Source organism: Blennius ocellaris, assembly GCF_963422515.1.
Source record: "Blennius ocellaris genome assembly, chromosome: 4".
NCBI lineage: Eukaryota > Metazoa > Chordata > Actinopteri > Blenniiformes > Blenniidae > Blennius > Blennius ocellaris.
Genome location: NC_137653.1, coordinates 11,089,378 through 11,116,187, shown reverse-complemented (window position 1 = coordinate 11,116,187; position 26,810 = coordinate 11,089,378).

Here is a 26,810-nt window from a genome sequence, read left to right as displayed (position 1 = left end):
GGACACAAATATTATGATAACCAATGGAATAATTGGTATTCTGATTATGACAACATGACCACTTGCAATTGCGTCCATCTTCAATACTGATTTATCCAATTCATGATAGAAAATCAATGGCGAAGGCAGGAGACACCCTGGACAGTTCGGCAGTTAATGACAGGGAAAACAGAGAGTCATAAACATTGACATTCACACTAACAATTCACTTTTTTGGTTGTTGGTGTTTTTTGTACTGTGAAAGAAAAACCCACAAATGGATGCAAAGTCCAGACACAGAGGTCCACCAAACCCAAAGCAGACTCAAACTGGAGACATTCTTGCTATGAGGTGAGAGCGCTAACCACTATACTATTGTGCAGCCTGTTGCAAATACACTCTTCTCAGGAAGAATCCAGCTTCAATTAATTGTAAAAGAGAAAAGTACAAATACAATCCAATGTCAATTTTGTAAAAACAGTAAAGCTGGAGCCCCCACCATAATCTACTTCAACAAAAGCAGATAAGCAATGAGGAAAGAGTCACTTTTAAGGAAAGGAGCTCTCTCTAAAATGTTTCTCTTGTTATTTACTGAAGCCAAAGCATGTCAGGTAAAAACAATCGCTCAGGCCTGTGTGATTCAAATAGACAGATTGCTGTTCACAATAGAAAATGCAAATAACAGACTCTGTTACATTATGTAGGGTAGGCAGTGTTGCTGTTTGAGCAGGATGACTCACAGCACACTTTCCATATGAATAAATGTGCCCCAGGATTAACCCCAACTGGACACCTCAGACCACACAGGAAATAGATGATCTAGAGCATTTTATGTGCTGACAGTGCATGGGCCGATGTGTGGCTGTTCCCAAAATAAGCACTCAACATGGAGAGGCGTGCCGACGCAGCAAAATTATTAAAAAACAAGACTTAACTGCAACATAGCTACCTGAGGGGCTGTATACTGTATACAGGTGTTGCTAAGATTAAATGCTAATACCAATAAAATATTCAGTCAGAGAACGTGCATATTTACAGATATAATGCTGCAGTTTTTGTTTGGCTAACAGACTAATGAGCACCAGACTCCAGACAAGCTCTGCTTTTAAGGCCATTTAAAAAAAAAATGATACACATGTTGGAGATAGAGATGAAAAGCCACGATAAAGAAACACATTGTGAGGAAATTATTCATGTCTCTAAATGTTTCATCAAAGAAAACCACTCAGCTGCATAAAAACATCTCCGTGGATTAACTCGACAACACATGCATGTTCTTGGTGAGGTTTCTGTCTGCAATTGGTCCGAATCTGTCGTGTTGTTATTTTATGGAGGTTAATAAAAAGTTTATAAGGTGCACTGAGGTGAAACTAAGACAATCAAATACATCCTCTCATGCATGTTGTATTTGTTTTTGTGAAATGCAAGGTGTTAACTAGACATTATGGCGACTTTGTATGTAATTCAAACATATACTTTCAAAGGTAAATAGACTTCAGGATGGAGTACCTTTGAATGTCAGAGGAACTCGTAAAATTGTGGTTTAGTATTCATCCAGCTGGCTCCAGTAAAAAGTGCTCTGAATTGTTGGTTTGAAACCAATTTGTTAACATGATTAATGTCAATTGTTATGATTGTTGATTAAGTCATTTTGAGTGAATAGTGTTTCATATAGTAAGATTCAAGGCTGAAGAACTAAAAGGACTGACTTGAAGGAACTGAAACTAAAAGGAAGCACGAAGGGGATAGAGCTCATTTGTTCAATGTTAATGTGATGGAAAAAAGATGAGGTCAGCATGGCATCGGCGTCACGAAAGTGGAATCGATTCCAGATCAGATCTCACTTACATGAGAAACATGGGTGTAAAGTATTGATTATGGGTGCTCAGAAATCCTCAGTGCTTTAATCTGGCAGAGCCAGAAGCAGCAGTGTCCTTGTCCGTCTCTGACAAGATCATGATTATCTGAGGTCTGATTCTGTAAACTCTCCCCACTATTGGTTTCACAGCATTATCAACTGGTCAGTATAACATACATGGAAATCACACTTGCCAAAGGTGTTTAATGAAAAGCAGCAACTTCTATTTGCAGGATGATTTCCTTTGTATCACAACCATAAAGCTGGAAAATAAGTCTCAAAACGATGCAGCCTCATTTTCTATCCATAGAATGTAACAATACATTAAATCCTGTTGACAAACAGCACGGGAGTCTTGACATCCCTGCCAGAATTTATCGTTCGTTGTCTCTGTTTTTCCTGATTCCTGTGTTTCTACCAAATCCAGTAGAAATTTTAAGCTGTGGCAACAAAACAGCTTCCATACAAATATCTAATCTTTTGCAAGGTGACACTTTTAGACCTCAGAGGCGGTCCTCGTTCACAAGTCTCAATGATAATCTGCACTTACTTACATCATTGATTATGTCTGCGGAAGGGAAAGTCCACCGGGCATTCAATCCTGCTACTGCACTGAGGCAGAGAAACACGAAACAAACAAGATTAATAATAGCCTGTGGTGCTCATCCCTTGGGCCAAGCAGCTAACAACTCTTGACAAAACAGGGTTTAGAACAGCAGATGGATTGTCTGTAGAAATGAAGGGAATGTGCAATGGGAGTGTAATGAAGAAAGAGAGCTGGGTGCAGGCTTTTCCCCGAGTCCCTGCGAACGAGCCTATGGAAATTAAATCAGCCTGTGACAGTTCCCATCGACTGCTTCCACCTGGGGACAGTGACCACAGATATGAAGGCGCACTAATCAGCCTTTGGTTTATCTGAAGAAATGAATGCATCTAATAATCACAAACAATACTCTTGTGATTAACTAAAAAGACAGCCAGCTCTGAGGAGAGGTTCCACCAGGCTGGACTGAGAGATTGAATGCCAGTATCAAGAAATTGAACATCGGCATCAACATTCTGAGCTGTGACTGAAAATGTGACATGCATCAGAAAATTGCCTGCACCAGTACAGAATGTTGATTTGTGGGGTATTTTCAGTCACCAAATTAACGGCTACTGACTCTATATTGGTTTTAAAGTAAGCAATGTGATGTTTTTGAAGGAGAAATTAAAACATGAGCTGTATAATTATCACCCAAAACTGCTGTAAACATAGTGCCGGTGCAAGTTTGACCTTCTGTACTCAGGAATATTTGCATGAACCCATTCATTTAGTGTACAACGAGGCATCATTGCCAACATTTCAGGTGTACTCACTTTCTGTTTTTGGACCATCACAGTGGTGGATTAAGCATAAAGATCCCACTGGAGTCCAATAAATGAGCCCCCAGGCTCCCTTTTACCCCCTCCATTTAGCAGACCCCCTGTCGGCTAATTTGACTGTCTATGCTGCGTTTACGGTTTTTCCTCAGTCTAGACACAACACCACATAGACAAGATCGTTAGCAGTGCCAAATCCTGGACTATGTTCAGTGACAATTTTAGGTCGATTGCCAGATTGCCAGATTGCCAGTCCAAAACAAAGAAAAAACTAAACAAAAAATATAATTTACATTAAGAGGAGGAGGAGAATAAAAACAAAACAAGGCAATAGTTTATGGCAAAAGCTAATCTGATGAGATGCCAACTTTCTGAACTGAGTGTTAATGTCTATCCACCACTCAAAGATTCCCACACTGGGAATTATGAGTGGGGATATAAGGATACATGTATGCCAATAATATAAAATGCTACAACATAGCAAAACAATTTTATAGATATATGATATTTTTTCAAAATGAAATAAAAAGCAAACACTATTAAACATCAAAATGTTTAATCAATCTTCTTCTATTTGGTGTCAGTTTCACTTTGCAGCTAAATTAGTTTTTATGACCACACGCTGGTACTTGATAATATTCAAATGTGCCACTAGACTATCTGAAAAAAAAACATCTTGAAGAAAAACTATGCATTTTCTCAGCATATACTATGAACTGACGGATTCAGGTAACAACTATATAAACAGTATTTGGTTAAAAAAAAAAAAAAATCCACATTTAAATCATGAAAGACACACAAAACCCCTAGGCATGGAAAAATTAATAACATCTATGTGTGAACCAGTTTACAATCTATAGTTATACTCTTTATAGTCAGCTTACACCAGCACTAACCTCGACCACTTTTCACAATTTCTCAGCTCCTTTTATGTCAACCTTCAAGTGTGGGGGTGTAATAACCACTCAAGTTGTAATAGTTGGAAGTGTACACCTGCATTTTCCACCTTCTCTCTTGTTAAATATATTTATCATTGGCCATTTCATACCACGGCTCTAGTGCGTGACGCAGTTCATGAAAACCCTCATTCGTGATCCTACCATTTGGGTCGAGACTGTTACAAATAAAGCGAGGACTGAATTCGCTGTGCTTATTAGTGCTTATGAATGAGAAACTAGGCTTTTTTTTCTTTCTTTCTTTCTTTTTTTTAACTTTGCAACTGTCACATCAGGCTGAAGTCCTGCATGTTTGCTGTGTACTACATATACCAGAAAATCTTTGTCACTTGTGTTTGTCTTGTGGAGGTAATAGAAACAAAGTGTGCCTAAGCTAAAACACCAATTCCCCAGGTTTTCTTTTCCTCACTATAAACCTTTTTTCCTCTTCTTTTATTCAAGTTTCACACAATCGTAAGGTGTCTATTGATAGAGCATGTCAGTCCAGTCTGAAATCAGAATCTTTGCAGTTCCATCCCTTTCTTGTCCTCCATCCATCCTAATGGATTGTCCTAATCCCAAATATTTCCAAATGGAGGTCAAGCTCTCACATCGCCAGAGAAATTGTGCATGAATGTGACTCGCAACTTCAAGCGATAAAAAAACAAGTAATGTCCATTTACCATTTCAGAAAATTTCATGTCACATGTTTTTTGACATTTTGTCTCACCCACTACATAACCTCCAACTAGTTCATCCAGAGGCTTATAATTTTCCAGACAGGAGTAAATAATAGTCAGAGTTGACTTAATATTTCGCTAATACAAGCAAAATCTTTCCTGTACAGGGTTATTTTTCCCTGCACAGAAAAGCTACTCTGTCCCAGATTTCCTGAGAGGCGATTCCATTAAATAGATTAATTGGGGACTAAGCGACCTATAAAGACGAAACTGTAATAATGCAGGTCTTAAAGGTATATGATACTCAGACAGTCTTCCAATTAGGACCTCAAGATGAAGTAATAAAAGTAAGATGTATTTTAAAGTGGCTATAATCAATGTTTTATGTTAATAATAAATCACACAGCCTCCTTTACAGTACACGAAAGAAGTTCTTGTATTATGAATACACTGACAATTATCACCTATTTTCAACTTTATTGTTTCAACTTAACTGCTTTTATCTCTCTACTACAAAAGTGTTATATTTGGCAGCAGCAGGCAGTTCATTTCACTAAAAAGCTTGGTGCATGCATGCTGCCCAGCCCCAAACAGTAGACAGAGTCAGACAGAGACAGCAGGGGCAGGAGAACCACACCCCGAGTCTCCAGCAGGAACGCCCAGCCACACAGTGAATAACAAACAGACCAGGGCTGCTGAATAAAACAGTGCTAGGTGGCTTTAATCAGAAGGCAAAACTGCTAATGTTATGCTCATGTCTGTGAAAAACAGAGATCAGAGATCAAATCCAGAGGCTGTCAAGAAACTACACCCTCTGGAAGCCCCCCAGGCAGCTGGCAACACTGCAGTGATGTGAAGGCCAACTACTCGCCGACACATTTAATCAAGTAAGAGGGTCTACATTTAGACAGGCAGGGTCCACAGGGAGCGTGTAGAAGGTTCTCACGGCGAAATGAAGAGAAAGGGAGAAAAAGACCGGCTTGTCTGTGCTGAATTGATTCTCTCTATCCTTGATTGAAATTCACCCACGGCTATTTAAACACATCGCTACAGAAAAGGGATTCAGTTTGACTCCTTTACATTTATCACGGTGACCCTAAAATGTAAAAATAGCAAGCATTTTATGGTTTTTGACAGTAATTTAGAAATATACCCAGAAACCATAACAAAAGGTTATTGTTTGCACTACAAAGTAATGTAATTTTTACACATTGAAAAGTTGACGTATGAGGTCTCAGGAAGCTCTCAGAAATTTCAGGCTGTATGGGGATCAATATTAAGATATCTGAAGCTGTAGTTGATCCCTAATATCTATAATTTATGTGGACAATGTAAAATTAGGTGGACATTCACAGATTGTTAAACAACTTTATAACCCCTTTGTGAGTCTGTTTTGTTCTGATCTGTTTTGTTTTTGTTTTTGTTTCTGATTTTTTGTTTTGTTGTTTTGTTTGGATTTGTGTATTGTTTTTTCCTAATATTTTTCAAAAATACTTTAAGGTATATTATTTGTTCTTAAGGCACCTTGATATTTAATTGTATGGATGCTAATTAAGCAATATTTGTTTCTGTATTCCTACTTTGATGTAATTTGCCTCGTTAAAGTAAAAAACTCAATAAATATATATATTAAAAAAACAAAACAAAGTAATGTAATTTGATTTAAATGCTGTATATTAAGAAGCAGGCTGTACAGTAGGGCAGTGGTTACTATACGTTCCTCGCACAGATCCTAAATGGTATGTGTGTGATTGTCTGTCTCTGTGTGTTTGCCCTGTAATGGACTGGCGATCTGTCCAGGTTATATCCGACCCTCGCCCATGGTTCGCCGGTGAAGTGCCTCGAGCCCATGCACAGGATAAAGCGGTAAAGAATTTTGCAAAGCAACTCAATAAAATGGAAAACTGAAATCATGACAACGTGAGTCTTCTAAATCCGAGACGAGTGTTGATAAATCATGGTGCTGGGCCTACCTGATTATTTCACTCAAAGCTCTGCTACAACCGATGGGCAGTTTTCTAACTGATAAAAGTGTAGATTAGTCAGTTGGCGTCTTGTAATGCCTTTCCACGAAAGAGGTTCAATTTCTAAACATTTCTGAATATTCAAGAGAAACATAAAAAAAGATCTAAACACTTTCATGTTAACCTATAATGAATTAGCAGCAGTATATTTCAAGGCCTTACATCACTAGAGTCCCAAAATAGAATCTTCCTCTCTTTGAGTAATTTGATGTAGACATCAAGGACTACGATTTGTACGTGACTTCAGTCTTCAGAAGTCAAACGTTTGCTGAATGCGCCGTCTGTTCGAGTCACAATGTAAAGATAGTAGATCAAGCTTTGAAATCTCGTCTGCAGTATTTTGGTCCTTTTATACCGAGAGAACATCAGCTAGTAGGAAACAACACATATCGCAGTTTTGAAGGTTCTTCACAAGCGACATCTTAAATTACTTTGATGTGATTGGAGTCAAACTGAGGGCTACTCTGAAAGTGCCATTGTGCCCTCTACTGCTGAATCTATATACCCTAGGCTGGATGGAAGGGGCACACATACAGTATCACTCTGGCAGCCCACTCTGTCAATGTGCAGGAACAGCAACAAAACCTGGACAACAAGTAGGGGGTGGTGATTAATATTTAAACATAAAGCAACTTCCCGGATGATCATACTTTTGCATGTGAAAAGACAGAAGTGATTCAGAAAAAGAAAAAAAAACTAGAGCCAGTCACAAAAATGAGATGCCAGACTTGTTTGGCAAATGTTCCTTTTGTCGTCGGAAGACAAAATAACACTTGTTCTGAAATATTCCGTTTGAAATCAGGAGTCATGGTACAACCAGTTGCCAGAGCATAAAAAATGAATTAAATAATAAAAACATGATAAAAACAAGCAGAAATGCACAATGAACAAAGAGTTACAGCAGATCTAGAAGATCAGATAATACAAATAGAGCTCCATCCATCCAACTTTAGTCTGTTCTGCACAGTGATACTATCCCATTTCAATAATCATTCCTGTCAACAAACAATGTCTGTGGCGATGTATGTCAATGGAGAATTATGTGCAGTGAGTAGTTACAATACAGATATGACATCAATTGAGTGGTTTCCCTTCTCTGTTAACAATAAAGATTCAACCTTGAAATGGTCCATTCTGGTGGCTCTGTTGCATGCCGAGCATGGAGCGGAGGCTTGCACTGCCTTACTTAAAGTTGTTGCAATCGATATTTTTATATCAGCATTAAAGGTGCAAGGAAACTTGAGACAATATCAGCAAACCTACAGAAAATCCCAACTTTAATCCTACTTTATCCTTGAGTTTACTCCTCTTTGTCTATGCTTTCAACACACAATAATTATCTTTATCCACAAGGAAAAGGGTGAAAGCTGTGTTTTTTTTAGATTATTTCTTTGTCGTCACAATTGTTCTTGGAAAAACGTGTTTACTTCCATATAAAATGGCGTCACATTTGAGGGATGAGCAGCAGAGCTGCATATTTACTGCATATTTACTGCTGTTTCATAGAGAGTCTCTTAACTTTTTCATTTGTTTGCTGGTTCAAGTGTTTGTCTATGAAAGATAAGAATAGACTGCAAAACATCGTCAAAATCTGCTCTAAAATCATTGGCATTAAACAAAAAGACCTAGAGTCCCTATGGAAGGAGAGGGCTCTCAAGAAGGCTAAATGTATCTTGGGTCAGCCCCTCCATCCTCTGTCCTCAGAGTTTTCACTCATGCCTTCTGGACGCCGTTTTTATGTACCCTTTCGGAAAACAAATCGTTTTTCCAACTCTTTTGTCCCCTCTGTCACTGTACTGTTAAATTCTGAAGGGAGTGTGTTTAATCAACATAGACCGTATTGTAACGGGTCCTCTTAAATTCAATTATTGTCCGTTCTGTTGGAAGTGACACACAGTGAGTGTTTGTGCAATGTTCTGCTTTAAGATTGGCTACAAATGAATTGCCCTTTGGGACCAATAAAGTTTTCTGAATCTGAATCTGAATATGTGAGTAGCTCTTATGAAAGAATGGCCAGATCTTCTCAGGTAATGCCAAACTATTTGTCTTTTGGTGTCAAGTGTTATTTGGTGGGATGGATGGATTGAGGTCTCAAAAAAAAGACAAAGAATATTGTCAATCTATCAATTCATCCAGGCTATTGAACAAAATGAGCCTCAGCAATGGGTGGAAGAACCATATACAGTTACAAAATCTTAGCACCTTCCTGTTATGATGGTCAAGAGCTTGGCCAACCAGTATGGGGATGTTTAGTTGCTCTCTTTAAGTTCTGCTGAAATTACATTAGTTAGTAATCATCTCATTTCAATTGCAATGCTCGCTCTGCACACACTCCAGCAGAGAAGAAGCAGAAACCCCGTTATTTGCAGACTTGCTAAAAAGCAGCAACAACAGAGAACAGTACAACATACAGACAGCTTTCATAACATTGAGCAAATTTTTTATCCGGGATCAAGAACACATCACAAAAGATTAACAGGAAAGCCAGAGACCAAGACAGAGCCCAAAGACACAATTATAGACTGAAATACTTGTGGTCAATGTCAGCTTATGACTGATAATGAGTGTGTGAAAAGACGCTTCATAAACAAAGTCAAAGTGCTCAGAGAGTCAGTCACGGTTGGTTCAGAAGAAGGTATTTAAGCTGTAGTGGCACAGAACAGTGACAGATTTTGCCTCCCGTTCTGCAGAACAATGGACACTGGCTGAATGACTCCCCGGCATGTTGTTTCGTGGAGTTATGTGGCAGGAGGGTGTTGTTGAAAGCATCATGTGTGACTGGAGAGTAATTAGTGACTCCAATGAGTGCATTGCACAGCTTTAAGTTGGTGAATTAAAAGCCAAGTAAATAGTGTTTACTTTTTAATGCACCCAGCAGTGCCAACGAGTGTATAATAATCTGTTATTCAAGCATTTTCTCTCACACACACACACACACACACACACACACACACACACACACACACACACACACACACACACACACACACACACACACACACACACACACACACACACACACACACACACACACACACACACACATTATTCACTGTTGTTGTATAATAAGTGTGTTTTCGGTGAATCATATGAGAAATATCATATTCCCTTACCCCAGGGTGAAGCTTCATAAATTAAAGTGAGAATAGCATATTTTTCAACCATATTAGGTCATGTTCATTATTCAAACAAACTGCATTGGCACAGTTTCCTTATAAGTTCCATAGTCTCGCTGAAATAATTCATAAAACAAGAAAACACATTGAAATGAGATCATTTAAAAGTGAAGTGTTCATAGTGTAATGGGGCTACAATACAGCTGAAAAACAGACTTTTTCACAGTTGAGTCACGGCCCCAATATTTTAGAGATTAAAAACTGATTTCTCTCTCCATCTATTTTTCATTGATATTTTCTCAGCAGGTTGATAAACAAGCATATGATATGGGCAAAAAAAAAGGATGAAAAGAGGAATTTTACGTAATATATCTTGACCCCGATTGCAGGATCTGTACTTGGCGCTTTTTCAGTTTTTTTTCTTTCGAAATGAGGCATTAACAGCATTTACCACTGAAGGATCTTTCAACTCTCAAGTGAATGTATTGATGCCTGACCCCATGTAGATGAACATATGGAAAGTACTACCAAGGTCTCTTTAGTGTTTTCGACTGAGAGGCTTGTTGTCGACACGTCCAACATGAATGGCGTTGGCAGTGGAAACAGCCTGCATAATCAGAATTGAATGTATTCTCCCATAAACACGACTTGCAAAAAAATCATGGCAAAGGGGCCTGAAAGCTGCCGTTTTCATTTCTAAATTCATAGTTTAAAAGAATATTTTCTCCTATGCAGGGAAAGAGTTCAAGATAAGTAGTTTTGAAAAGCCCTCGATTCGTTCTCGTCACTGTCACAGCTCGTTCAGAAGTGTCCTGTTTTTCCACAAACAAGTCATTCGCTCGTATTATTTTCCATTAGTCGAGGCCATCACACAGGATCAATAAAACACAATTCACCTCGCTCTGTAATTGATTTTCATTTCTTTTGTTGTATTCTGTTGTTCTCGATTTGTTTGGCCGCAGCTCCATAATTAAAACAACTTTGAAGCATGAATGATGGTCGCACCCTTCACACTGACCTCTGCTGAAGGAGGCTAATTTTTGTTTGTTTTTGTTATTTGTGCTTTTGCAGAATATTTCAATCTTTTTTTTTTCTTTCCCAAATGCTCATCTCCATTCAGCTTGCTCGAAATTAAAAAGTCATTTTAATAATTTGTTGTGCACTATTGCGGTAGTTAGAATGAAGCAAAATGTTACACATCTTCATTATACGATCTTTTTCCAAGATATTTAGTCTAAATAATTAAATAAATAATACATAATTTAGAAATGTTAGATTGTCTTTTTCCTTACTATAGTATTGTCGTCTCGCCGTGTTTGAAATGTTTACAATTTAAGTGGGTTTTGATAGGTGCTATACAAATACGCATTGTTGTTGTTCCAGAAGTAAATATAAAAAGATGTTTGTATGAGAGTTCCTTCATCTGTTGACACCAAAGTTAAAAAAAAAAAAAAAAAAAAAAAGTCAACACTGGTTTTGGACTTCAATTTAATGACCTACATCTAACTTTAGATTTCAGATGGATTTGTAAATGATTCCTGTTATTCTACATATTACACCTTTTTCTATTACATTTTTCAAATTTGGGCTTGAGTTGGCAATAGCAAATGTCGCCTATTGCCCCAATAAGTGTAATATAAATGCCATTTAAAATTAACAATATTTCAGAGCTCTGACTCTGTACAGATTTTTGGGAGTTGTATTTTGAAGTCAGAGTCAAAAGGCATTGATAAAAATACTTGTACGTGTAGGAGCAAAAGAAAACTATGACATTTTGGCTTTTTTTTTCCCCCTGAAAGACTGAAAATAACTTTTTTTTCCTGAAAGACTGAAATCTCCTGTGGCGATTGACAGATTAAATGGAATGGAAGCCAGTTCTTTTTGAGGCACCTAAAGATGCACTGAATGGTGGTTTTTCTTTGCAAAGTCAGTAATTAAATCCTGTAGCCATTTACACTAATGATGATCGATTCTCCTCCACCTTTGTATTAACCTCATATATGAAATTAAAGCCTCCCAAGTCATTCCGTCTGTTACTTTTCTTGTGGGTGTATTGGAGAGAACTTGATGAAAAACACTAATCGAATTAAACTAGTATTCAAGTATTCAATGTGCACTTCCACAATGCTGTGAATACAAGAATATAATGAACCTATGGTCTTATTTTGGATCCCTCCCCCCAAAAAAGGTTTTTCTTCTTGCATTTGATTGAACTCTGTTTTTTGGTGTATTAGGTCAGCTTGAGTATAGCTCATGGGATCACTTAAAATTGTGTATGAGTAAAAAGTATATTGTGCATCTACAGCATGCAAAAGCAGTGACCTTCCCTTTCCCTTGAAGAAAACAAACTTGAAATAAAATAACTGTGATGCTCTGGGGCTCAGGAGAAATCTCCATCCCCAGAAGAGACGTTAGCACAGGCAGACCTGCTTTGGGAAGAGGAGCATCAGAGGGCCTGAGGGCTGATGAGTCACTTTGAGGCAGATCTGAGAATACCGTTATGGCTGCAGGGGCTGGAGGATTGTCAACCATCCGGTCTTAAACCTGAAGAGCTGCGAGAGGGAGTTTCACCCTCACTTCCACGCTAATATTAAACAACAGTCAATGAATCATTTTTATGCGCTTCTTTTCGGGAAACAAGTTATTGAATTACTGCAGTCGCACTTTGAAGCTGAGAACAATGCAGAGGTAAAGCTTTCTTCATGGCAAACACAAAAATATGTTTTCAAGCCCCCCCCCCCCAAAAAAAAAAAATTAAAAAAAAATAAAAATAGGGATATTGACAATTTAACACCTTCTAAACTCAGAGATAGTGAAGTACAGATTCTGTCAGTGCCACATAGCAGAAAATGAAAGTTTTCAATGAGGTCTTATCTTTGTATATATTAGAAATTACTTTTTTATCTTAAGAAGACTGTAGAAACTGATGAAGTAAATGCAGTGCACAAGGTCTCTTATAAGCAGTGCAAAAGATTACCTTACTCTATTATACAGTAATTTGAAAGTGAGGTAAAGGTTAATGATGAAAGAAGGGCTGCTGTCTGCAGCCAAAGGTGCAACACTGGCTGACAGGGGGGATTATTCAGGAACGTTTTACAGATATGTCTCAACACTGAGGAAGCTGTTTCAGAGATTAGTTCATCTAATGCCTGCAATTTTATATGACCTGATTCTAAAAGGGTCTGGATTGCGTTTGGAATGCATTTAAAATGAGGATGCAATAACTTGATATCCTTATAAACACATTTTATTCACAACAGAACATACAATATATCAGCGATTGAAAGTGAAATAATTGCCTGAAGGAGACTAATTGTTCACTTTTCTGGAGTCGTTATCCCATATTTGTATGATTTTTTGATTCTACAGACTCGGCAGTTCTCTCTCTAGCTTGGTCTTGGTCTACTGAAGACAACTAGAACATTCTCTACAAATAGATTTTTGCCAAAAACCACAAAGTGCTGAGCACCAATCAAATTAAAGTAATATTTAATTTAAAAGTAAGATTTGAAGACCCCTGTGAGACTGTATATTCTTTACTGTAACTATAGTACAGTATTTTCTCCACATTGAACATTTGCTTGTTATATGGAAATGTTCATGTTACTACCAAGCAATAATGGCTTTTGTCACAGTTCAATGGAAAACAAAGACTTGGTTTAATTCTGTTGTAAAGTATGCAAAATACTAACCAAGAGCCCCTTTGTGCATGGCCCTGGTAGGAGTGTTGTTTGGGGTACTTCAGTTTCCTCCCACAGTCCATAAATGTCCATTAAGTGATGGCTTTAATATTGCCAGAATACGAGTGCGCTTGTCTCTTTGTGTTAGCTCTGTGATGGACTGCTGTCCAGAGTGTACCCTGCTTTTGCCCACCATCATCTCGTATTGAGTTCCATAAACACCACCATAAACTGGTAAGACACATAGACAATTGATAAATTAATGATGGTGTACAACAGAGTCACCAGACTTTCTCCTTCACTTCAATCAAGATACCTCTCCTGTCTGTCCTTTGAATATTATTTATTAAAATTGCATAAACAGCTAATTCTTTATGCTTTGTTGGGAGCAATATCTTTTGAGAGCTGTGGTTTTATTACAAAAGAAAATGCCTGTTTCCAACCATAGTTAGATATGGTATTGATCTAATAATATGAGATTCATCCATCCCCCGCTCATACATTTATTTGAGCTGTGTTTAAATAAAAAGGTTGAAAACTGATGTGACCCTTGTATCTTTTCTGACTCTGAAAATGCAATTGAAACCCCAGTCGGACATCAAGCCTAAAATGAAAATAAGCATTCTTCAAAGATTACAGGGTTTCCTGTCCTTTCGAAACAATCATATCTTTTCTCAATCACTACCTTTACATGAGTATAAATGTAGTGTATTTTAATGATGTTAATAGAAAACAAAAGGGTGCATTAGTAGATCAAAAATGCTGACCTCAAGACACTATACATGTCTAAATTACTATTGAAACATACAAAACAGCTGTGACTTTACTCGGCGAAAAATACATGTTTTAGTGAGTTGAGTTAAATGCTAAACTGACAATGTAAGATAAACAAGCAAAATTCCCATTAAGAAGTCATGCAATTAAAAGTATCCCTGACCACTGCAGCACATCCGAGAAATTACAGTATGCAGAAACCAGTTAATGGCAAACTTTTGTTTTAACTTCAGTGTGTGTAGTTGTAGCAGAAAGCAGAGTGTTTTAATTTTGTGGATCCAATTTTCTTAGGAAGCTTTTGCCCAAACAGAATGCCAACAATGCACTGTATTCAAACAGCTTTCATCACTGTTTGCCGTTTGTCTTGTACGCAAACATGATTTAGATGTACTATGCACGTATGTACACCAACTGTGGACAGTTTTTTTTGGGGGGTCTGTTGGGGAGATGATAAATCCTGCCAAGTGGGAAATAGATTTAATCTTATACAGCATTTTAACTCAATACACAGGAAACCACAAGCTGCACTGTTGCCAAACTATATGATTAGTTTTCTGTCAATCACACAATGGAGGCGATGCCCAGGTCATGATTTTCTGCCTTTCTTCCTTCCCTCCAACCGTGCATCCAACATACCTGCAATATCCATTTCACAATAAACAAAAGGCATGGCACATCCGGGACAGGTAAACAGAGATTCATACACATTTCGACATATCCACCTATGAGTAATTTAGAAGCACCAGTTAACCAAACATAAAATAGAGAGACGAAAAGGCCTGTATTGAACTGAGGTTTTATTCGCTGTGAGACAAGAGTGCTGACCACGACACCACTGTGCAGAAAAAGTTGACAATCAGATTATAGACCATACTTAATACCTCCATCTATCTTTTATTCGGATTTATGCAACTCATGGTCACAGGATCCTGAAGCCATTTCCAGCTGACTGTGAGCGAAGGCAGAACCCTCACTGGACAGACCATCCCTCCATCACAAACAAATATAGAGATCATACAAACTTTCACATTCACTCATTAAAATGTATTCTCTAGTCATTAAATAATGCTTTGAGCAATGTATATTAGTGTCTTTATTTGTCGAATTAGCAGGTGTGAAGGTAACTAACTAACTAACTAACTAACTAACTAACTAACCAAACTATTGAATAACCACACTAACATGGGTCATACTTTGTGCTTTTAAAAATACATTTTTTTTACCACTAAATTTAATGCATTTTGCAATCTTACTTTGTGGCAATGCTCGCACATTCGATGAATAATGTGTCCCAGTGGAGTGGACATTATTATGTGCAGGCATGTTTTGAGGACACAGCTTGCTTCAAGTAAATGCTTCTACTTGTGTCCATGAGCAAATTAAATAAAACTGACCAATAGGGATTACAGAACACAATGAGCCTAATTAAACACTGTCTTTGTTCCTTAGCAACATTTAATAAAACATGTGTCATGTTTTCATTAACTCATTTGAATTCAGTGACACAGTGCGAGTGAAAACCAACTTTACCAAAGGGTTAAAATAAAGGTATGTATTGTATATTCTAGTCGTCATTGAGAGTGAGAAAAAGGTGAAACCGCACTCATGACAGCAACTGTTTTTGACAACTATATGAAAGCTCGAAGAGTCCTGATTTCCCTCCTGTAGTTATTTGTTATTACTTGGTCCTACATTACATTGTTATGACACATGATATTTCCTATAGTTTAAAGTACAATAAAATGCAGAGCGACTCTCTGGTGATACAGCTCTATGAAACAGTAAAAACAAAAACCTGCAGATGAATTGCAGCTTACCGACATTGCTTTGTGCACTACTCTCAAAATACAAGCTCTATTTATAAATCACTTTAGTCAAGGTGTTGTTACCTTACAACCCAATCTCACATGAGAACGCCTTTTGCATAAATTTAGCAGGGAACACAGATGAAGTTATTCCCATGTAATTAAATATGCTGAATATCGGGGTGACCTCACTGTCAATCAACTGAAGTCTTGAGCAACTTTGAAGCTACAGATAAAGGAACAAAGGCATGTATAACAGCTGTATTTTGTAGAAACAGCTCTGTGACTATCAGGGATATTCAGGAAAGTGGCTAAAAATGGAGCATATATATATTGTGTCTTCACAGGTTCAACACTTTGTCACTGAGGCAGAGCCCTTCAGGAATCTGCAGTCACATCGGTTATGAGGCAGAAGGTATTTGATTAAAAAAATGTGTTTAAGTGAAATCATATCCATAAAGTTCTACTAGACTTAAACATGGGGGTTTTCAGCTTAGCTGTGTCACTGCTTCAATCATATTCACTCACTAACACACACCAGTGGTGACAAAGCTGTCATGAAAGGTGCAAGCTACCAGTTGAATTGACTTGATTCAATGTCAAACATACACTTTGACACATCATAGGTATATGGGAGTGCCAGACCACTGACCCTTAGAGCAAAGGGTGAGCTTCCCAATCACCTGAGTCATTGCTGCCCCATTGCCCCTTTTATCAATAAAAACCTACAGGTTAAAAAAGTCAGAACATAAATAATTCTTTGTGGGATGATAGTGTATCTTATGCACCAATTTTTTTTTTGCATTACATATATAGCACCATTAAAACACATTTTGTGTTGTGTGTATGCAAATATGTTTTGATAGTAATCCCACCCCCCATAGATGGAAATTGTTAACATCAGTAAAACAGCCAGTAGACCAGATTGCACGCATGAGTTTTTTGTTCTGTTGATATGAGCTATATCTCAACCTGCAGGAAGTGCCAAACAACCACAACACTGTACCACTGCCAAGCTCACCTCCCGGGCTAAAAACCCAAAGACATACAAAGAAATTGGCATCAATGAGGGATCAAGTTCAGGAAAGCAGCTCCACTGAGACACATGACTAAATAAACCTGACATTTACACGCAGAATTTGAAACTATCTATAGGCCAAAAAGCAGACAGGGCAAAGGTAACCCTGTGATCAGTTGGACATTATAAAATGGCAAAGCAGAGTTTACTGGCTGGTAGTGTAGGTGTGTCCTGGGCAGCTGGTAATGTGCATCTGTCGGTGCTGCTGAGCCATATCAGGGTTAAACAAAACCACCGCAGAGCTCCCAGTCAAGCTATGCCAAGTACCACAGAAAATAGCCAATTCTACCCTGTCTCTCTTTTATTCTCTCCAGCTCTCATACCGTGGCACCCAATAGACAGATGCAACTGCAACAGTGTGGTTTTAAGAGGAAGGTCAAATGAAGCAGTAGCAGCAGCTCGAATTTATTCACTACTGTCCAACAACATGAAAAGACTCGAGCTGGCAAGAAGAATGTTTTTTTCCCCTTCTTCTTACCACTATTCACTTGTTTCAGTGTCGAATAGCAGCATACCTTTCATTAAGGGAAAATAAAGTTTCTATGAAAAAAACCAGTGCCTCAGTTTTACAATTAATGAAAGCATATAAACATCGATTAGATGAGCAGTTTCTAATTTTCCCTTCTAAAGTCTAAAGAGTGCAGTACATCCATATGTGATTTTGGACACTCTATGCTTTCAAATCTTATTTCTCCTTTGTGGAATGATTTTTAAATATTTAAATAAATAGCTTGACTGTTTTTAATGACCCACGTAGGAGAACAACAGCAAGCTATCCATCATGCTGTGAACCTAATGTGCTATACGAATATGTTATTTAGCTTTGTTATGGATAAATTTAAATATTGCACAATTACTCTAATGGAGGCATGCTTGTCTAACTCTTGACATTCATATTATTTTTTTCTATTATGAGGTATTATTGAGCATACTATAAAAAAAAGCAATGCGAAATGTTAAATCCTTATTAAATAGATTGTATAACTGAATGCAACTGTACTGCTACGAACCTACTTTGCAGCATTATCAGCATTAGAGAGCAGCTTTATTCACTGGTCCCTGTGCAGCTTAACTGCTCAATTTGGCTCTTTGTGCAGTTCACTGGACCAGTAAGCATCAATGAATATCGTTCATTATTACATCATCACAACCTCACGGGAATTTAAACAACAAAAAGCATACAAATCACCACAAACAGAATGATCAGTTCAAAACGAGTAGTTCAATTCTGTAAAAAAAAAAAAAAAGCCCACAAACAATCACATTTAACAATTTTTTTTTTAAAACAAGGGCTGGAAATCAAGGTGGGAATTAATGAGGCTTGTAAATCTTCCACTTTTTTTCCCAGCATGCCATGTGTCTGCTTTGCCAAAACAATAACACAACCTGCTGACAGGTATTAGCTCTGCCATCTAACATGTTTTTGTGCTGTCAGCTCTTGTCATAAAGTGCAAGTTTGCATGTTTGTGCCATAACACTTTTTTCCAGGTAAAACCTTTTCTTTTGGGAAAACCAAACAGCATGAAGAGGGATGCATAATTTTCCATCTAAGTAAACAGACTTTCTGTTTTCCCTTCCTTTATGGGTTTGTGTGGTGTGAGCAGTATTTACAGAAACTACAGACTATGTGCATATTTGTTGGAGCAACATGTTGGGAAAGAGACAAGTCAAAAATAAACCAAACTAAACATCTTTAACTTTTGTTTTTCTTGGTAAACACAAACACCACATCCGCCTACACTCGTCTGGTGCATATCCACTTTCCGTTTTTTAACCATTTAATATGACTCATGCAAGTATTAGATTGACTGGTAGCTGTAAGGCCTTGTCAAAAATAAATGTAACATATTCAAAAAGCTTTTTAGTTCACCTACTCAATATTAGATAAATGACCTTTATAGAAAATTAAAGAGTGTTTTTGCGTGAACATCAAGAGACATCTGACTGCTGCTCTGCTGTTTCCTGATGTGTAATGTTCTGAGTGTGGTGAAAACGCTTGCCTTGAGGAAGACACAAATGGCTCAAACATTAAACAGAGAGGAGACTACATTACAGTACACTGTGACGCTGAGCTTTTTAATCTTTTATCGGGTGACCATATTTGGTGCTTGTGCTTTTCTCCCAGCAAACTTAAAACCAACAAGTTCAATTGAATAGTGTTGGACACTGAGTGAAGTATAGTGAAAAAGTCTGCTACACAATTAAATTACACGCTAGTATGTTTTGCCCATTTAACACTAGATTTGATTACATGCACGATGCTCATAGTGAGAAGGTTGAATACTGACCCTTTCTGAGTGGAGTTTGCATGCTCTTCACATGTGTGCCTGGGTTTCCTGCAATTACTTAGGTTTTCTACCACAGTACAAAAGCATGCATGTGAGATAAACTGATGTCCCTGCTGTGGATTGTCCAGCTGATACATCGTGTCTTCGCTCATAGTGAGCTGGGATTGGCTCCAGCACCTGGTTACCCTGAACAGGATATAACGGGCAGAGTAGACTGATGGATGGATGGATTATGCATATAAAACTACTCGTGGGACTAACAGTATGCTTATTTTCAAACATACATCCAACACATTTCAACACAAATTATGTAAGAGACAAGCATTGAGTAGTGTATGAAATGTGGAGATTTTTTTTTTGTTAAAAGAAGGAATATTCTACAAGTATTTCATAAATACTGCCTTATAGAGGGGTAAAGAAATGAGGCTCTTGTCGATACAGAATAACATAAAGATTTATGCTGCATGTTTTCTTCCTTGTGTTGACAATAATATTTGATTGGGGGGCCTGGTGATTGAGTATCGACAACTTCAGATGGCACGGTTCATTTTTCATCATTGCCTTTCAGGAACATAATTAGTCCAACCTGCTGAGGTCTCCCGTTATCTGTGCATTTTCATTATTATGATAAACCTTTCACAGCTTTACCCCAAAACAGATTAACTTCAAAATGTGTGTGTGTGTCTGTGTGTGTGTGTGTGTGTGTGTGTGTGTGTGTGTGTGTGTGTGTGTGTGTGTGTGTGTGTGTGTGTGTGTGTGTGTGTGTGTGTGTGTGTGTGTGTGTGTGTGTGTGTGTGTGTGTGTGTGTGTATTATATATATATAATGCCTAAGGTTTTTTTTTTGTTTGTTTTTTTCCAATGCTTGAACATATGTAGATATATAGATATATTAAATTATTTGACACGAAGGCAAGGCATCATGTTTGGAGAAAACCTGCCACCACTTATCACCAGACCAACATCATCCCTTCAGTAAAGCATGGAGGTGGCAGCAAATTGCTGTGAAGATGTATTTCAGTCACAGGAACTGGAAGACTAGTCAGGGAAGAGGCAAATATGATTGCAGTAATGTATAGATGCATCCTGTAAACTTGCTCCAGAATGCTCCTGACCTCAGACTGGGGCCACCTGTTCACATTTCAGCAGGACTTCTTTGGTCCAGGCTTGAATCTGGAGGGATCTGAACTTCGCAACTCATGGTCCCATCCAACCTGATAGAGATTGAGAAGACTTCAGGCTAAGGTTGCTGCCAAAGATGCATCAATAAACTGTTGACCAACAATTGTGAATATATATATACATGGGTTTTCTTTGTTTTGTTTATTTTTAATAAATTGGCAAACATTTTAAAAATACGTACCGTATTTCACATTGCCATTTTTAAGTATTGTGTGGACATTCTGGAACAAGGCAGTAATACTACAAAATGTGGAAGAAGTGAAGTGTTTCGGGATGTCTTGAGTCAGAGACTTAAATACAAAAACCAACCTGTCTGTTTGACAACCTGCATGTGAATAATCACCTGTCATGAAGCCTGACCTGCATTTTCAGAGCAACAGCGAAATACAATTTGAAAAGAACCCACTGACAAATTAATCAACACTCTCCTTTATGACTTTACTGACTTTGGTTTTATGCCTCTGGCTAATTTGACTGAATTGGAGTCCTCTACTGATGTTTGGTTTCCTGCTCACTATTTGGGTGACACGGGGTGGCCTCACAGCGAGTTTTAATCCAGGATGATGATGAAATGGCAGAAGATGAAATACAATACTGACAAGATTCCTTTCTTAACCACATCAATTGGCAACTACTTCAGCACAGCCTGACCCTCATCTCTTTGGACTCAAAAACTGATTATTGAAATGTCAGTGTAACTAAACAAGAAGATTATTTATATCAGTGGATAGATAAAGGAAATGTTGAAATACATTTGTATTGGTTATATTTTTCTGAAAACTTGTGTCACTTTTCACTTCACTATTTCCACTTTAATGATGTAAATGTCTCTCTTTCAGTTGTGTTTTCACAAGTAAAAATATTTATTACAAAATAGAAATATGATAATAATAAACTTGTTTATAGCAGGCAGCTGTCAAGACTGTGGGTTCCAACCGATCATCAAACAGCCAACACAAAGTTATCAAGTGACTATGAGGTACATAAAAGGACACAAACCATAAGGGCCTTGCACCCCATCATCCAACAAAACGTTAATCTATTTCGTTTTCTCCTCGCTGCTGTCTGTACAGTCTTCACATGGAGTGTGTCTCACTGGCTCAGCCTGCTGCTCTGGAGAGAGAGCATTCAACTGACTTGAAACAGAGGAGCCAATTAAGCTCCATCTCTGCCACTATTCACAAAGCACATCCTATAACCTCCTCACTTAGCCACACACATCCGGGGTCATCCATCTTTCCCTTTATCCATGATGTGGGCAGAGGTCTGGAGACTATCTCAGCTTAGAAAAAGCAAAGAGGATACACCTTCCATGGAAATGGCAGACAATCAGCCCCACACACTCAATCCTTTGTGTAAATTACAGTCAATAATTGGCCAAACAAGCAAGAAAATCGAAACAGGGACAAGAAGAACTTCTCACAGAAAGGCCTCGGCCTGAAAGCAAAAAACTGCTGTTTTAGCTGTGAGGTAGGAGGGCTCACCACTTCCTCACCCCAACAAGGACTAACTATCGCTCTGTTTTTTTGCCAACCTTCAAGACACTGTGGGACTCAAACATGCACATTTTGCAATTTCAATGTATTAGTCAGTGCAAAGGCTGACTGTATGATACATGGCAAGGATTTGTTTTAAAGGATGCATTTTAAAATTGAATGATCACTTCAATAATTTGCAAGATGCATAGAAGAGACGTGCTTTTTATAAAAAAGATTTTGTTGATCAAAGCAGAGAGCCTTTTGTCTCATTTTGGCTGTGTGGTACAGCTTGTTTATATGTCTGTGCTGGTTTATGTTTCAAGTGTTTCAGAATAGTTTGCAGCATTGCAGGGTGCTCATTTCTCCAGCAGACAGCCATAAACAGAACACTTAAAACAGAGAAAACCCTTGATGTTGTCTTACAGTCCACTTCGGACAGTGAACAATCTTTTATTGAGGGCGACGACACCAGCAATGGGGATCAGACAGGAGAGATCTGAGGAGGGATTCCTGGCAGGCACTGAGGGGTCCTGCAGCTAAGGGGAAGGGAATGGAGGCGGGAGGGGTAATGAATGACTATACCTCTACATGAAGGTCAAAATATTGGTTATTCCTTTGGTTTCCCACACGTAAAGAGGATGTGCCTTTTTTTCCCCATGACCTTAAAGATGATAAGGTCAGTAGATTACTGAAAGGAAATAAGTAAAGAGGACACAATCTACCTGGAGCTGCTGATCTTGGCAAGCATGTAGGAAACTACAAATAAACCAAGAGCGTGTGGGACGAGACAAAATATCCATGATGAAAGTTTTATAAATCAATTTATCAAAGACAGACTGTAACGACCAGACCACTGCAGGAGAGATAAACTGGCCTAGATGAAGCATCTGTGGATCTGTGGAGTTCCAACCACCCCAAGCTGTGTGACCCAGGAAGAGAGGAAGAGAGATCTGATTAACAGCTACTCCTTTTCAGGTGATCGTTCAGACTGTATCTGTCCATTGAAGGAAGGATGAGTTCAGGAGTAATGGAAGGTCATCTCAAAACCTCGCCAGCACAACTGCAATTGAGGGCCGCATGTTTACCAAGATTGTTATTCACAACTGTCCTACTTGTCGAGGAGTTCCAGGAGAGGAGGATGGCCCTGGTGGGGACACTAAGGTTGTACAAAGTTGAGCCCTCTCCAGGTCCATGTTCAGGAGAAAGAAGAGGAGAAGTTTAGGAAGGAAGGAAGAGAAAACACGCCTGGGGCCCTCTTGAAAATGGAAGCCGTGTGCATTGTTCCCACAGGATAGAGAGTTTATGTTTATGGTTAATGTGTGGTATTAGTTTATGGTTAACCTTTGATTTACAGTATGTTTATAGTTGATTACAATTCATGGTTGATCCACGATCGCATTGTTCCCAAAAATAATGCAGATTTTGTGTTTTTGTAATCAATTTCTTAAAAAAAACCAAAAAAAACAACAATTGTGTTTGTTTGTTCATAAAAAGAATGATTTTTTATTCACATTTAAAACGAGTATTCTTCACAAGATGACAGCTTCCTTGCAGATATAAATAATTTAAGCAAGCCATCAGCTCCTGTGTATTCTGACATATCTAATTATGCCCCTTTAATGATTCGCTAATATAGTATGTGATTAAATTCAACACAATACACAATGAAAAGATTTATAATTGAAATTAAAGTTTTACACAGGTTTAGCTCAACAATAACACCTAACCAACTAATGACATGCGTGCAACATAATGCATTTAACAAGTTGATTAATAGTCCCACTGAAAAGTAAGATGGCATCACACTCGGATAAATTCATGACATGAATGTTAGTACATGTTTGATGATTTAACCCATCTGATCTGATTTTTGAGGACCAAACTGAAACAAAGGGACTTATAATAGGCATTACATCTATTTCCTTATTTCATTGATTATTTTTATATCTTGCTGCATGGTGGAGGAGGGATCCAGAGAATATCCTCTGTTTGAGAACTCGGTTGATGACCTTTCTGTGTGGAGTTTGCATGTTCTCCCTGGGCGTGCGTGCGTGTGCTTAGGTTGGCTCCAGCACCCCATGACCATCAGTTGGATACATGGGTATTGGACATGATGGATGGACTTCATCACCACTTTTTCAAACAATGGTAAAAAACACTCTAGAATAAAATTAAAGAACAATACCTGGAATACATAACAGGCTATTTAAATAGAAAGTTGAATAATCTACCGACCCATTAAAAACGTACATAAAAAGAAACGCCTTCAGGTGTGATTTAGTATTCTGATGGCTGGTGAATTTGTGCTTAAAAGTCAGTGTTCCAAAATGTCAGTGCTTTAATGGCAAATATTTGTCTACCCTTCTTCACCAAACCTGACTTCACCAGACATGACCAATCTAAGTTGTCAGGGCACATAAGGGTGCCCTGACAACTGTTCTGAGCTGGTGGTAGTCCTGAGATATAATGTGGAGGCATTTTCTGTCAGCAAAGAAAAGAAAATCACTTGCTACTAATCCTGATGGCCAAGGATAATTAACAAAGATTGAAAACACGCTGCGTGGTTGCATGTGAAGAGTCTTAATTGTTTTTCATTTTTGCAGCAACGATTGAATGGTATTGTCAGAACTTGGAGTAAACAACCTGAAAGCATAGGTCCAACCTGCATTGGATAAACAGTTGAGACCGGTGATTGGGGAGTTATTGTGTGAGGGATGTTTTTGTGAGAAAAGTCTGACCTCTTTTTCGTTGATGCAACTATGCCAAATCCTTCATAACTGCAGTATACCATCTCCTGATGGCTACTTTCAGCAGAATAACATGCTGTGTTACAAAGCTCTAATCATGTCAAACTGGTTTCCTGAACATGTCACTGAGTGTGTTGGACTCAAATGGCCCCTGCTGAAACCAGACATACGAGCTTCAATTTCAGCACTCAGGGGATATGTGGGAAAGAGAGATTAGTATCATTGATGTGCAGGCAACCAATGTGTACTCACTGCTTGACACTATTGACTCAATAAAAATATCAGAGGGATATTTCCAGCACTGTGTTTTACACTCATACAAAGAATGAAGACAGGTCTGAGGACACAAAGCAGGTCAATTCTGTACTAGCAAGGTGTACTTAATGTTCTGCTCAGTGATGGTCAGTGAGTGTATTTACTGTAAACCACATGTGTCAAACTCAAGGCCCGTGGGCCAAATGTGGCCCGCCGCGTCATTTTATGTGGCCCGCGAGGGCTTAAACATCTGATTGGCTTAAAATAAATACCCTATTATTCCCAATAGATGTGCAGTGTATGCCTTGGGGTGCGTGTCTGTTGGGAACGATATGGGAATTACCTGTGCTTTCGTTGACATGGAAGTAGTTCTGCACTTGTGCATGTTTCCCACAATACATGCTGATTGTATTTTTATAATACTAAAGATGAAACATTTGCAGTTTTGCTACAATCTGGCACATTTACAATTTGTGTACAATTTGTATATGCTTGTTCATTGATGTGTTGTCCCGATCAAATTAATAAATAAATACATATTTTATTACCTGTGAAGATTGCCGTGTATAAACATCAATGCAATTTTCAACAAGTAGAATTGAAACATACAGATGATCCAAAAATGTTCAGGAAGAGAAAAATTGCTGCAGATGAAAGGCTGTTTCATGAAAGATGGGAAGGCAAATACATGTTTGTGCTTCAAGGAGATATGACGGTCTGTATTTTGTGTTATGAGGCATGTCGGTTGTCAAAGCTAAGTATGCCAAAGTTACTTAACAAAGCAAATATACTTTTTATATCTATGCAAATGCATATGTGATATTTGTAAAGTGAATAAGTAATAAATGCAGTTATTTAAAATTGAGGAATTGTTACATTTATTTTAAATTACATTTGTTTACATTTATACTGTCATACATGTGGCCCTGTGAGGGCAGCCATTATGCTGATGTGGCCCTCGGGGGAAATGACTTTGACACCCTGCTGTAAGCTGTGTTTCTGTAAATGGCGTCAAATCAAAAGCTTTGCAAACCACTGCTGACTTACACTTCACCCACCGTTGTTTTGCACTCTCATTTTGATTCTCATAACGAAGCCGCAAGTTTCCGAAAGAGTCAGTGAGTGTGTTTTTCTAATCCACATGGTCACATTGACCTCCCAGAGATCCTAGTAGACTACCTTGAATACAATCTTATGAAGACTAAAAGAAAGAACAGAGTGACCTAAATACATCTTCAGTTATAGAAGAAAAATTGGCCTACACGGTGATACTGTTTATTAGACCAGAGGCTGGGCTCCTCTGAGTGAACTCCTGGTGTGCTTTTAAATTACTCACTATAAAATCTGGCACTGTTTGTAAACAAAGTCTAATTGAATGCTATGCTGTGGATGCAAAAATATCACCCATGACAGTAAGGCACTTAGTGAGAGCAGGTGTGAGCATTAATATAAAACAAAAGCATCTTTCAAGCGTATGGCATTAGATGTGGTGCGTGCTGTATTCAAAACACTAAGTAAATTAGGAATTGTTGGGGAATGTGAACAGACATAATGTACAAGGAGGTTTATGA